The sequence below is a fragment of the Pseudophryne corroboree genome, chromosome 12, assembly GCF_028390025.1.
Source record: "Pseudophryne corroboree isolate aPseCor3 chromosome 12, aPseCor3.hap2, whole genome shotgun sequence".
Taxonomy (NCBI): Eukaryota; Metazoa; Chordata; class Amphibia; order Anura; family Myobatrachidae; genus Pseudophryne; species Pseudophryne corroboree.
In genome coordinates, this window is record NC_086455.1 from 149,178,207 (window position 1) to 149,192,980 (window position 14,774).

At 43.4% G+C, this 14,774-nt stretch overlaps 1 pseudogene; it reads right to left on the minus strand.

Annotated features, from left to right (window-relative positions):
* Positions 1-818: 818 nt before the first annotated feature.
* On the minus strand, positions 819-1,726 carry LOC134980767 (vomeronasal type-2 receptor 116-like; annotated as a pseudogene).
* Between the last annotated feature and the right edge of the window lie 13,048 nt (positions 1,727-14,774).

Here is a 14,774-nt window from a genome sequence, read left to right on the forward strand (position 1 = left end):
AGACACTCATGTGATGAATAATATATTTTTAAAAGTTTTAGATAAAACTTCTGTTTATAATCAGTTCATTGTAATTAAAATCCTTTATTGTAGTGGCTAAAATAATAATTCTCTATCCTTGGATCAGAATTCTGTTCAACTTAAAAACTCTTACTTATGGATTACTGATTTTAATATGTAATGACTGTTACTTATTTTTATATATTCTTTTTAAATATTTTATGACAATCGAGAAATAAATATAAACACTTAAGCGCTGCTACAGTTTATTGTATTAGTTTTCCTTTATCTTTATTTCCCCTCTTTTGCACCCCTCTTCTGCCCTTCTTCCACCACACTCGCAATAAAATGTCCTCCACCCATATTTTGTTTTGGCTACTCACTTGGGGCTCTGTTATATGGGAGATCATTCCCTGTTTTTTCAAGATTTCTGTACGTCTCAGCTTGATTTCAGATTGTGTATTTATCTGCATTTGCTCAATAAAAATATTAAACAAATAATAATAATAATAATAATAATAATAATAATAATACCCTGTAAATATTATATTTGAGATTGGAAAATAAAGACAACATTTATAGACAATAAAGTAAATCAATTAAAATCTGTATTTTTAATGTCAACAATATAATAAAAAAATGTAACTAAAAAAATTGTCATATAGTATGTCCTATTATATACATTTGCAATAACTTAATAAATGAATGGATATATTTTATTCTCACAACTCTTATTATTTCTAGGAATGTGTTTAACTATATATTTACAGTTCTATATACTGTGTGTACTGTACTGTATACTGTTTGTACTGTAAATTTTATGACTGCAATATTACTTTTACTGTAATGTCTCTTTTCCTATTGTGTTCAGGCTTTAGTAGTATAATGTAGCATTTAGGGATAAATATAAAGCACAGCAGTGCACCATTAGAGGCCAAGATAGCAAACACTTCCACAGCCACTATATATTTGCCATTAGTTGATAGATATGTTGGAATGAATGACATCCAGACACTACAGAACACCAGCATGCTGAAGGTAATGTACTGAGCCTCATTGAACCTTTGTGGAAGATTCCTAGACACAAATGCAATAATAAAACTAAAAATTGTTAACACCCAATGTAGATGATGGTAGAATAGAAAGCAACAAGAGAGCCTTCATTACACTGTACAATAATTTCCCCAGAAAATGTCTTGGTATCAAGGTCAACAAATGGTGGTGCACATATCAGCCAAGTCACACATATTACCAGTTCTCCTAAAGAACATAAAACAACCAGCCAAGTGGACATATTTGATCCCACACATTTTTGTAGTCTGCTTCCAGGTTTGATGGCATGGAATGCAATGAAAACTGTAATGGTCTTTCCAAGAACAATTGATATGGCAACAGCAAACATTAGTCCAAAAGTTGTTTGTCTCATAAGGCAAGTCACTTCATAAGGATGGCCAATAAATAAGAATGAGAGGAGGAAACATATGATAAGAGACACTAAGAGGGTATAGCTAAGTTTTTGGTTGTTTGCTCTCACCAAGGGAGTGTTCCTGTGTTTAACAAAGACCCACAGCACAGATGTAGTCATTATGCAGAAGATGGTGGCAGTAACTGCTAATGTTATCCCCAAGGTATCCTCATATGATAAGAAATGTAGTTGACATTTAATGCATTTGTCTCTACTGGGATTAGACCACTGGTCATCGGGACATTTTTCACAATTCTCCATAACTACAGAGGAATAAAAAGTATATTATAGGAAATTTGCGACCAGTATTAAAAAATACCCACATAGCTTTTAAAATCATATATCCCAAACTGTAACTGGAGGCTAATCTGTTTAAATATAAATGTTGGGCTAAATCAGTGAAGATGATTTTATTTTATCCCAGTTCCGCATTGAATTATGGGTAACCTATATAGGGAACCTCAGTTCTGTGGGAAATATTGAATTGGGGGACGTAATTTTTATCGATATTGCATCCTTTTAATTATTACTACAGTTTTACCCTCTCCCAATTGCTGCTCTATTTGATTGAAAAAATTGTCTGTTAAAACAATTTTTGAAAAACCCAGGGAAATATAGAAAATAATTGTGGAACAGCATGTACCCTAACTTGTTTTTACAATATATTATGTAACAGTAATTTTGATGTTCATTACTGTACTAAAGAATAGTATTTTGATCTTTAAATATGCTTTACATTGGTGATTTGTGCATTTTTGTAAATGTAAAAAAATATATATAAAGAAACTTTATTTTGGTTAAACACAAAAAAATTATAAAGAAGAAAATAAGTGAATTTTGGGAAAATCTGAGGCCACTTTTAACTGTTACATTTTTTTTAAATAAAACCATTAGCCTAGAAAGTGTATTTGGAAGTAATTTAAGCACATTTTTGTCTATTCATCAAATTAAAGTCATGTTATCTATGGACCAATTAAGGTAATTGAAAACTTCCAAATGCTTAGTCATTAGTGCAGGTGACCAAGCAGTTCCAAAGCATGTTCCAACATTTTTACCTTAACTACTTAACTGCCATAATCGTATGTGATATGAATGCAGTCAGGAGTGCATTACATGAATGGACTTCCATCTGCTGCAGTGGCCCCCTGGGGGTGATGCAGCAAGCTCTAACAATCAACAATTCTCCCAAAATCCCAGAATGTCTTGTGAGTGGCATTTTGGGGCGCATGTGCCAGAACTAAGCGTGCGATAAGGGGAATATTGTTACCCTCCCGACGCAACTGTGCTGATCTCTGCATGTGACAACACAATGACAAATGTATACAGTAGCCCTCTCCCTGCTTATAAGCTTTAAAAGGTAAAATGCTATAAGTGACTTAGGGTGAGATTTATCTTAACTTGGAGAAAGAGATAAAGCACTAACCAATCAGCATATAACTGTCATGTTACAGGCCAATTGAAAAATGACAAGAGCTGATTGGCTGGTACTGTGGGGTATATGCATTATAGCGGCACAACCTACACCAACTAGATGTTTTAACATCTCATTTGGCAGCTTGGGGGGTGTGAAAGCTCCCTTCTCCAATGATCCCCACATGAGCCCACAGCACATCAGCTTAGTTCCAATGGGCTGTGGTGGTCATTCCGAGTTGATCGCAGCCAGCAACTTTTAGCTGCTGCTGCGATCAACTAGTCCATGCCTATGGGGAGTGTATTTCAGCTTAGCAGGGCTGTGATCGCTTGTGCAGCCCTGCTAAGCTAAAAAAAATTCAAGCAAAACTAGACTAGCCCTGGACATACTTACCCTGTGCGACGATCAATGCAATGCTGGAGCCGGCTCTGACATCAGACATCCGCCCTCCGTTCTGCTGGACACGCCTGCGTTTTACTCACCATTCCCCGAAAACGGTCTGCAATGCTCCGGATCCGCCCAGGTACGCCTTCTTCCTGTCAATCTTCTTAGCGGTCAGCTCTGCGACCGCTTTCTTCTGTAGACGGGATGTAACCCGGCGACCCCTGTTGCTGGGCAATGTCGCGCACGCGCACTGCGGCCACCACGCATGCGCATTCTGCACCTGTTCGCACTGCAGCGATAAGCTGCTGCATGCGAATGGGTCGGAATGACCCCCTGTGTCTCTCCTCTTGGCCGGCTCCACTGGGCATGCATGAGATCTCGCTACTATCGCGAGATCTCCCATGAAGCCCAGAGCCGGCAGCCTCTGCAGCCACAGACAGAGCTGTCCCTGCTGTTGTGATCGGGCAGCAACACCTGCAGCTTGCAAAATTGATACCATTCATACATTGCCCCGCACATTGGTACACTACCTTGTAAATAGCAGTGCTGATAATGAAAGTGCCACGCCACATTCATACATGGGGAAAAGTGGTATCAGCACACATAACATGCTCTGGCACCACTTCTCCCCTATACTGACACTTCATACATCTACACCTTTTTATCTTTTCACTTTATCTCTCTCAGAGCTTTGATAAATTTCCCTCAAGGTCGCATACTGAATGTTATTACTCTTATGTAAGTAAATTTACAAGATGTGCAATTTTAGCAGCTGGACCAAATTTTAAACAAAATAACTTGCAAAATATAGAGAGAAAGGGCCATTTATTTATTCAGAGTCAGGTGTACAGTCAGGGCCGGACTGCCCATCTGGCACTTCTGGCAAATGCCAGAAGGGCTGAAGAGCCGGTGGGCTGGTCTGGTCTACAGAGAGCCTGGAAGGCTCCCGGCTCTCTGGTTCTTCCCCCACTGCTGATGCGCCAGCCTGTAGTGCCCCGTTGCTTAGCAATATGGGGGCATGCCACAAGTTCACCCCCCCTTACTAGCAACATGCCCCCACTTGCAGTATCTGCATGCCCTGTTGCTTAGCAAAATGGAGGAGTGCCACAAGTCTATGCCCCGACTCGCAGCATGCTTCTATTTGCAGTGTCCGTGTGCCCCTTGCTAGTCATGCGCGCCCCCTTTCACGTGCACGCACACGGATGCTAGGGCCGGCAAGTGGACCCAGTCCCTCCCTGTGTACAGTAAATGCTTTTTTTTAACCTAAAGTTGTGATTTCCTTTACAGTGCATGCACGAATCTGTATTTTTTTCCATTGCAATGAGACTTGTGTATGACTCCTGGGCAGAGACAGGGGCTGCAATGGGTATACAGTCACATCTGCAGTACAGAAAGAGCATGTAATCATGAAATATGATTACTAAATTACCAAAAATCTCAAACAGAGTTTCCTGTAGAGGTCTGTGTTGTGAGTGCTCTGAGACTGGTGTAAGCGTAATATTGATAATGATAAATGCATGCAATTGGTCATACACAATGGAAACCTCCACTAAAATCCTGAAACTGCTGCAATACGCTTGTTTTATGTAATTGAAGAATGCTTTAGACTTAGTTTGGGATTAGATTGCCTAAACATACATTTATAAAACTACCAGGAAATGGTGAAATATATATTTATCTGCTGTTATTAATGACATAATAATCACCAATACATTTATATTAGTTTGCCTTAGTTTCTCATTAACTAAGATTGAGGATTTACCATTAGAATAACTAATTAATTAACTGTATATTTCATAATATCTTTTTGAGTTGGGTACGATTGGTTGACAATTTATCATGTCAAAATAGTCAAACAGTTGTCATGCAGCATGTCAACAGTGACCCTGCTGACATCATCATGTCTAAAAGGATGATATGTTGACATGATGGTCAGCAAAGGATTCATGGTGGTTTAGTAGTGTTTTACCTTGTCCCAGTGGATGCAACATCTCCATCTTCTTTTGGGTCTTGGGGGTCAAGTGAGGATCAGTACCAGCGGGGATGCCTCAGTATCAGTGTTTTGGGAGTATTTTCCCCACTATCCCTAACCCTCCTGGTGGCAAATATTGCTAACTGTCGGTGACCTCATGCTGCCATCATTTCACATGGTGACAGTTCAGATATGGACATAATAAGCATGTTGACATTTGGAGATTGTCGCAATGGGGTCTGTTGACAGTTTAAATCATGTCGACATAGTGCTGTCAACATTATAAATGTCAACATGGTTACTGTCTTAACAATAGAGTAAAAAGGATTCAGCGCTTAAAACTATTTCAAAATAGAAACATTCAAAGTTTAATATACAGATAAACATTCATTCATAAATGTATATCATACATAAAAATTACTGTTGCAACAGATACAATTAAATACACCAGAGTTGAGATAGGGCAAAGGGCACCACTGCTGATTTTGCTAGATTACTTCTTGAAATGCTGGGAATATTATTTGAAGAAAAGCCTGATTCCTAGGGAGGTCTTAGTACCAAAGTTACCATGTCCACTTGAATGAGTCCTCCAATAGGTTAGCACTCCTGTAGGAAATGAAGATCCTCTTACTGGTTGGATTTTCCCATACTGGTACTGTGCTGTAAAAGATGGACCAAGGCAAGGTCCTGCCAATGTTCTCCAGGAAAATATCCCAATGGACCACAGTTCCCAATTCGTGGATCATGCTGATCTCAGAGATTCAAGGTCCCAGTCTTATCACCAGGTGATAAGACTGGGACCTTGAATCTCTGAGATCAGCCTGATACAACCGTTTGCACTTCTGCTAAGCTAAAATACACTCCCAGTGGGTGGCATAGCATTTGCACGGCTGCTAAAACTAGCTAGTGAGTGATCAACTCTGAATGACCCCCTATGTGTGAAAAAGTATTACATGGAAGATGGGACATAGCAGGATAAAATGAACACCAAGCTAACATGATTACGTTTTTGACAAATGCATTTTGTTAGTATGAATCTGACTCTGAATAAAGCCTTACATTATTTACATTATTTTAATTAGTGATGTGCACCGGACATTTTTCGGGTTTTGTGTTTTGGTTTTGGATTCGGTTTCCGCGGCCGTGTTTTGGATTCGGACGCGTTTTGGCAAAACCTCCCTGAAAATTTTTTGGCGGATTCGGATGTATTTTGGATTCGGGTGTTTTTTTACAAAAAACCCTCAAAAACAGTTTAAATCATAGAATTTGGGGGTCATTTTGATCCCATAGTATTATTAACCTCAATAACCATAATTTACACTAATTTTCAGTCTATTCTGAACACCTCACACCTCACAATATTATTTTTAGTCTTAAAATTTGCACAGAGGTCGCTGGATGGCTAAGCTAAGCGACCCAAGTGGCCGACACAAACACCTGGCCCATCTAGGAGTGGCACTGCAGTGTCAGGCAGGATGCAACTTCAAAAAAATAGTCCCCAAACAGCACATGATGCAAAGAAAAAAAGAGGCGCACCAAGGTCGCTGTGTGACTAAGCTAAGCGATACAATTGGCCGACACAAACACCTGGCCCATCTAGGAGTGGCACTGCAGTGTCAGGCAGGATGGCACTTCAAAAAAAATTGTCCCCAAACAGCACATGATGCAAAGAAAAATGAAAGAAAAAAGAGGTGCAAGATGGAATTGATCTTGGGCCCTCCCACCCACCCTTATGTTGTATAAACAGGACATGCACACTTTAACGAACCCATCATTTCAGCGATAGGGTCTGCCACACGACTGTGACTGAAATTACTGGTTGGTTTGGGCCCCCACCCAAAAAAGAAGCAATCAATCTCTCCTTGCACAAACTGGCTCTACAGAGGCAAGATGTCCACCTCACCATCATCCTCCGATTCTTCACCCCTTTCACTGTGTACATCCCCCTCCTCACAGATAATTAATTCGTCCCCACTGGAATCCATCATCTCAGGTCCCTGTGTACTTTCTGGAGGCAATTGCTGCTGGTGAATGTCTCCACGGAGGAATTGATTATAATTCATTTTGATGAACATCATCTTCTCCACATTTTCTGGAAGTAACCTTGTACGCCGATTGCTGACAAGGTGAGCGGCTGCACTAAACACTCTTTCGGAGTACAGACTGGAGGGAGGGCAACTTAGGTAGAATAAAGCCAGTTTGTGCAAGGGCCTCCAAATTGCCTCTTTTTCCTGCCAGTATACGTACGGACTGTCTGACGTGCCTACTTTGATGCGGTCACTCATATAATCCTCCACCATTCTTTCAATGGTGACAGAATCATATGCAATGACAGTAGATGACATGTCAGTAATCGTCGGCAGGTCCTTCAGTCCGGACCAGATGTCAGCACTCGCTCCAGACTGCCCTGCATCACCGCCAGCGGGTGGGCTCGGAATTCTTAGCCTTTTCCTTGCACCCCCAGTTGTGGGAGAATGTGAAGGAGGAGATGTTGACGGGTCACGTTCCGCTTGACTTGACAATTTTCTCACCAGCAGGTCTATGAACCTCTGCAGACTTGTGTCTGCCGGAAAGAGAGATACAACATAGGTTTTAAATCTAGGATCGAGCACGGTGGCCAAAATGTAGTGCTCTGATTTCAACAGATTGACCACCCGTGAATCCTGGTTAAGCGAATGAAGGGCTCCATCCACAAGTCCCACATGCCTAGCGGAATCGCTCTGTTTTAGCTCCTCCTTCAATGTCTCCAGCTTCTTCTGCAAAAGCCTGATGAGGGGAATGACCTGACTCAGGCTGGCAGTGTCTGAACTGACTTCACGTGTGGCAAGTTCAAAGGGTTGCAGAACCTTGCACAACGTTGAAATCATTCTCCACTGTGCTTGATTCAGGTGCATTCCCCCTCCTTTGCCTATATCGTGGGCAGATGTATAGGCTTGAATGGCCTTTTGCTGCTCCTCCATCCTCTGAAGCATATAGAGGGTTGAATTCCACCTCGTTACCACCTCTTGCTTCAGATGATGGCAGGGCAGGTTCAGGAATGTTTGGTGGTGCTCCAGTCTTCGGCACGCGGTGGCTGAATGCCGAAAGTGGCCTACAATTCTTCGGGCCACCGACAGCATCTCTTGCATGCCCCTGTCCTTTTTTAAATAATTCTGCACCACCAAATTCAAGGTATGTGCAAAACATGGGACGTGCTGGAATTTGCCCAGATGTAATGCACGCACAATATTGCTGGCGTTGTCCGATGTCACAAATCCCCAGGAGAGTCCAATTGGGGTAAGCAATTCTGCGATGATGTTCCTCAGTTTTCGTAAGAGGTTGTCAGCTGTGTGCCTCTTCTGGAAAGCGGTGATACAAAGCGTAGCCTGCCTAGGAACGAGTTGGCATTTGCGAGATGCTGCTACTGGTGCCGCCGCTGCCGTTCTTGCTGCGGGAGGCAATACATCTACCCAGTGGGCTGTCACAGTCATATAGTCCTGAGTCTGCCCTGCTCCACTTGTCCACATGTCCGTGGTTAAGTGGACATTGGGTACAACTGCATTTTTTAGGACACTGGTGACTCTTTTTCTGAGGTCTGTTTACATTTTCGGTATCGCCTGCCTAGAGAAATGGAACCTAGATGGTATTTGGTACCGGGGACACAGTACCTCAATCAAGTCTCTAGTTGCCTCTGAATTAACGGTGGATACCGGAACCACGTTTCACACCGCCCAGGCTGCCAAGGCCTGAATTATCCGCTTTGCAGCAGGATGACTGCTGTGATATTTCATCTTCCTCGCAAAGGACTGTTGAACAGTCAATTGCTTACTGGAAGTAGTACAAGTGGTCTTCCGACTTCCCCTCTGGGATGACGATCGACTCCCAGCAGCAACAACAGCAGCGCCAGCAGCAGTAGGCGTTACACTCAAGGATGCATCGGAGGAATCCCAGGCAGGAGAGGACTCGACAGACTTGCCAGTGACATGGCCTGCAGGACTATTGGCTTTCCTGGGTAAGGAGGAAATTGACACTGAGGGAGTTGGTGGTGTGGTTTGCAGGAGCTTGGTTACAAGAGGAAGGGATTTAGTTGTCAGTGAACTGCTTCCGCTGTCACCCAAAGTTTTTGAACTTGTCACTGACTTCTGATGAATGCAGTCCAGGTGACGTATAAGGGAGGATGTTCCTAGGTGGTTAACGTCCTTACCCCTACTTATTACAGCTTGACAAAGGCAACACACGGCTTGACACCTGTTGTCCGCATTTGTGTTGAAATAATTCCACACCGAAGAGGTGATATTTTTTTGTATTTTGACCAGGCATGTCAATGGCCTTATTCATCCCATGGACAATAGGTGTCTCCCCGGGTGCCTGACTTAAACAAACCACCTCACCATCAGAATCCTCCTTGTCAATTTCCTCCCCAGCACCAGCAACACCCATTTCCTCATCCTGGTGTACTTCAACAGTGACATCTTCAATTTGACAATCAGGAACTGGACTCCTTCCAGCACTTGCAGGGGGCGTGCAAATGGTGGAAGGCGCAAGCTCTTCCCGTCCTGTGTTGGGAAGGTCAGGCATCGCAACCGACACAATTGGACTCTCCTTGGGGATTTGTGATTTAGAAGAACGCACAGTTCTTTGCCGTGCTTTTGCCAGCTTAAGTCTTTTCATTTTTCTAGCAAGAGGATGAGTGCTTCCATCCTCATGTGAAGCTGAACCACTAGCCATGAACATAGGCCAGGGCCTCAGCCATTCCTTGCCACTCCGTATCGTAAATGGCATATTGGCAAGTTTACGCTTCTCATCAGATGCTTTCAATTTAGATTTTTGGGTCATTTTACTGAACTTTTGTTTTTTTGATTTTATATGCTCTCTACTATGACATTGGGCATCGGCCTTGGCAGACGACGTTGATGGCATTTCATCGTCTCGGCCATGACTAGTGGCAGCAGCTTCAGCACGAGGTGGAAGTGGATCTTGATCTTTCCCTATTTTAACCTCCACATTTTTGTTCTCCATTTTTTAATGTGTGGAATTATATGCTAGTATCAATAGCAATGGCCTACTACTATATATACTGCGCACAACTGAAATGCACCACAGGTATGGATGGATAGTATACTTGACGACACAGAGGTAGGTTCAGCAGTGGCCTACTGTACCGTAATGCTATATATTATATACTGGTGGTCAGCAAACTGTGCAAAACTGAAATGCACCACAGGTATGGATGGATAGTATACTTGACGACACAGAGGTAGGTACAGCAGTGGACTACTGTACCGTAATGCTATATATTATATACTGGTGGTCAGCAAACTGTGCAAAACTGAAATGCACCACAGGTATGGATGGATAGTATACTTGACGACACAGAGGTAGGTACAGCAGTGGCCTACTGTACCGTAATGCTATATATTATATACTGGTGGTCAGCAAACTGTGCAAAACTGAAATGCACCACAGGTATGGATGGATAGTATACTTGACGACACAGAGGTAGGTACAGCAGTGGCCTACTGTACCGTAATGCTATATATTATATACTGGTGGTCAGCAAACTGTACAAAACTGAAATGCACCACAGGTATGGATGGATAGTATACTTGACGACACAGAGGTAGGTGCAGCAGTGGCCTACTGTACCGTAATGCTATATATTATATACTGGAGGTCAGCAAACTGTGCAAAACTGAAATGCACCACAGGTATGGATGGATAGTATACTTGATGGCACAGAGGTAGGTACAGCAGTGGCCTACTGTACCGTACTCCTATATATTATATACTGGTGGTCAGCAAAATTATGCACTGTACTCCTACTATATACTACAATGCAGCACAGATATGGAGTGTTTTTCAGGCAGACAATGTATACTGGTGGTCACTGGTCAGCAAAACTCTGCACTGTACTCCTCCTATATAATATACTGGTGGTCCCCAGTCCCCACAATAAAGCAGTGTGAGCACAGATATATGCAGCACACTGAGCACAGATATGGAGGGTTTTTCAGGCAGACAACGTATACTGGTGGTCACTGTCAGCAAAACTCTGCACTGTACTCCTCCTATATAATACTGCTGCTCCCCAGTCCCCACAATTAAGCAGTGTGAGCAGAGATATATGCAGCACACTGAGCACAGATAACGGATAAGGAGCGTTTTTTTCAGGCAGAGAACGGATAAAACTGGTGGTCACTGATCAGCAAAACTCTGCACTGTACTCCTCCTATATTAATAATACAGCTGCTCCCCAGTCCCCACAATTAAGATATAAGCAAGCACAAATATTTGCATTCTCCACTGTGCTTGATTCAGGTGCATTCCCCCTCCTTTGCCTACATCGTGGGCAGATGTATAGGCTTGAATGGCCTTTTGCTGCTCCTCCATCCTCTGAAGCATATAGAGGGTTGAATTCCACCTCGTTACCACCTCTGGCTTCAGATGATGGCAGGGCAGGTTCAGGAATGTTTGGTGGTGCTCCAGTCTTCGGCACGCGGTGGCTGAATGCCGAAAGTGGCCCGCAATTCTTCGGGCCACCGACAGCATCTCTTGCATGCCCCTGTCGTTTTTTAAATAATTCTGCACCACCAAATTCAAGGTATGTGCAAAACATGGGACGTGCTGGAATTTGCCCAGATGTAATGCACGCACAATATTGCTGGCGTTGTCCGATGTCACAAATCCCCAGGAGAGTCCAATTGGGGTAAGCAATTCTGCGATGATGTTCCTCAGTTTTCGTAAGAGGTTGTCAGCTGTGTGCCTCTTCTGGAAAGCGGTGATACAAAGCGTAGCCTGCCTAGGAACGAGTTGGCATTTGCGAGATGCTGCTACTGGTGCCGCCGCTGCCGTTCTTGCTGCGGGAGGCAATACATCTACCCAGTGGGCTGTCACAGTCATATAGTCCTGAGTCTGCCCTGCTCCACTTGTCCACATGTCCGTGGTTAAGTGAAATTGGGTACAACTGCATTTTTTAGGACACTGGTGACTCTTTTTCTGAGGTCTGTTTACATTTTCGGTATCGCCTGCCTAGAGAAATGGAACCTAGATGGTATTTGGTACCGGGGACACAGTACCTCAATCAAGTCTCTAGTTGCCTCTGAATTAACGGTGGATACCGGAACCACGTTTCACACCGCCCAGGCTGCCAAGGCCTGAATTATCCGCTTTGCAGCAGGATGACTGCTGTGATATTTCATCTTCCTCGCAAAGGACTGTTGGACAGTCAATTGCTTACTGGAAGTAGTACAAGTGGTCTTCCGACTTCCCCTCTGGGATGACGATCGACTCCCAGCAGCAACAACAGCAGCGCCAGCAGCAGTAGGCGTTACACTCAAGGATGCATCGGAGGAATCCCAGGCAGGAGAGGACTCGACAGACTTGCCAGTGACATGGCCTGCAGGACTATTGGCTTTCCTGGGTAAGGAGGAAATTGACACTGAGGGAGTTGGTGGTGTGGTTTGCAGGAGCTTGGTTACAAGAGGAAGGGATTTAGTTGTCAGTGAACTGCTTCCGCTGTCACCCAAAGTTTTTGAACTTGTCACTGACTTCTGATGAATGCAGTCCAGGTGACGTATAAGGGAGGATGTTCCTAGGTGGTTAACGTCCTTACCCCTACTTATTACAGCTTGACAAAGGCAACACACGGCTTGACACCTGTTGTCCGCATTTGTGTTGAAATAATTCCACACCGAAGAGGTGATTTTTTTTGTATTTTGACCAGGCATGTCAATGGCCATATTCATCCCATGGACAATAGGTGTCTCCCCGGGTGCCTGACTTAAACAAACCACCTCACCATCAGAATCCTCCTTGTCAATTTCCTCCCCAGCACCAGCAACACCCATTTCCTCATCCTGGTGTACTTCAACAGTGACATCTTCAATTTGACAATCAGGAACTGGACTCCTTCCAGCACTTGCAGGGGGCGTGCAAATGGTGGAAGGCGCAAGCTCTTCCCGTCCTGTGTTGGGAAGGTCAGGCATCGCAACCGACACAATTGGACTCTCCTTGGGGATTTGTGATTTAGAAGAACGCACAGTTCTTTGCCGTGCTTTTGCCAGCTTAAGTCTTTTCATTTTTCTAGCAAGAGGATGAGTGCTTCCATCCTCATGTGAAGCTGAACCACTAGCCATGAACATAGGCCAGGGCCTCAGCCATTCCTTGCCACTCCGTATCGTAAATGGCATATTGGCAAGTTTACGCTTCTCATCAGACGCTTTCAATTTTGATTTTTGGGTCATTTTACTGAACTTTTGTTTTTTTGATTTTATATGCTCTCTACTATGACATTGGGCATCGGCCTTGGCAGACGACGTTGATGGCATTTCATCGTCTCGGCCATGACTAGTGGCAGCAGCTTCAGCACGAGGTGGAAGTGGATCTTGATCTTTCCCTATTTTAACCTCCACATTTTTGTTCTCCATTTTTTAATGTGTGGAATTATATGCTAGTATCAATAGCAATGGCCTAGTACTATATATACTGCGCACAACTGAAATGCACCACAGGTATGGATGGATAGTATACTTGACGACACAGAGGTAGGTTCAGCAGTGGCCTACTGTACCGTAATGCTATATATTATATACTGGTGGTCAGCAAACTGTGCAAAACTGAAATGCACCACAGGTATGGATGGATAGTATACTTGACGACACAGAGGTAGGTACAGCAGTGGCCTACTGTACCGTAATGCTATATATTATATACTGGTGGTCAGCAAACTGTGCAAAACTGAAATGCACCACAGGTATGGATGGATAGTATACTTGACGACACAGAGGTAGGTACAGCAGTGGCCTACTGTACCGTAATGCTATATATTATATACTGGTGGTCAGCAAACTGTGCAAAACTGAAATGCACCACAGGTATGGATGGATAGTATACTTGACGACACAGAGGTAGGTACAGCAGTGGCCTACTGTACCGTAATGCTATATATTATATACTGGTGGTCAGCAAACTGGGCAAAACTGAAATGCACCACAGGTATGGATGGATAGTATACTTGACGACACAGAGGTAGGTACAGCAGTGGCCTACTGTACCGTAATGCTATATATTATATACTGGTGGTCAGCAAACTGTACAAAACTGAAATACACCACAGGTATGGATGGATAGTATACTTGACGACACAGAGGTAGGTACAGCAGTGGCCTACTGTACCGTAATGCTATATATTATATACTGGAGGTCAGCAAACTGTGCAAAACTGAAATGCACCACAGGTATGGATGGATAGTATACTTGACGGCACAGAGGTAGGTACAGCAGTGGCCTACTGTACCGTACTCCTATATATTATATACTGGTGGTCAGCAAAATTATGCACTGTACTCCTACTATATACTACAATGCAGCACAGATATGGAGTGTTTTTCAGGCAGACAACGTATACTGGTGGTCACTGGTCAGCAAAACTCTGCACTGTACTCCTCCTATATAATATACTGGTGGTCCCCAGTCCCCACAATAAAGCAGTGTGAGCACAGATATATGCAGCACACTGAGCACAGATATGGAGGGTTTTTCAGGCAGACAACGTATACTGGTGG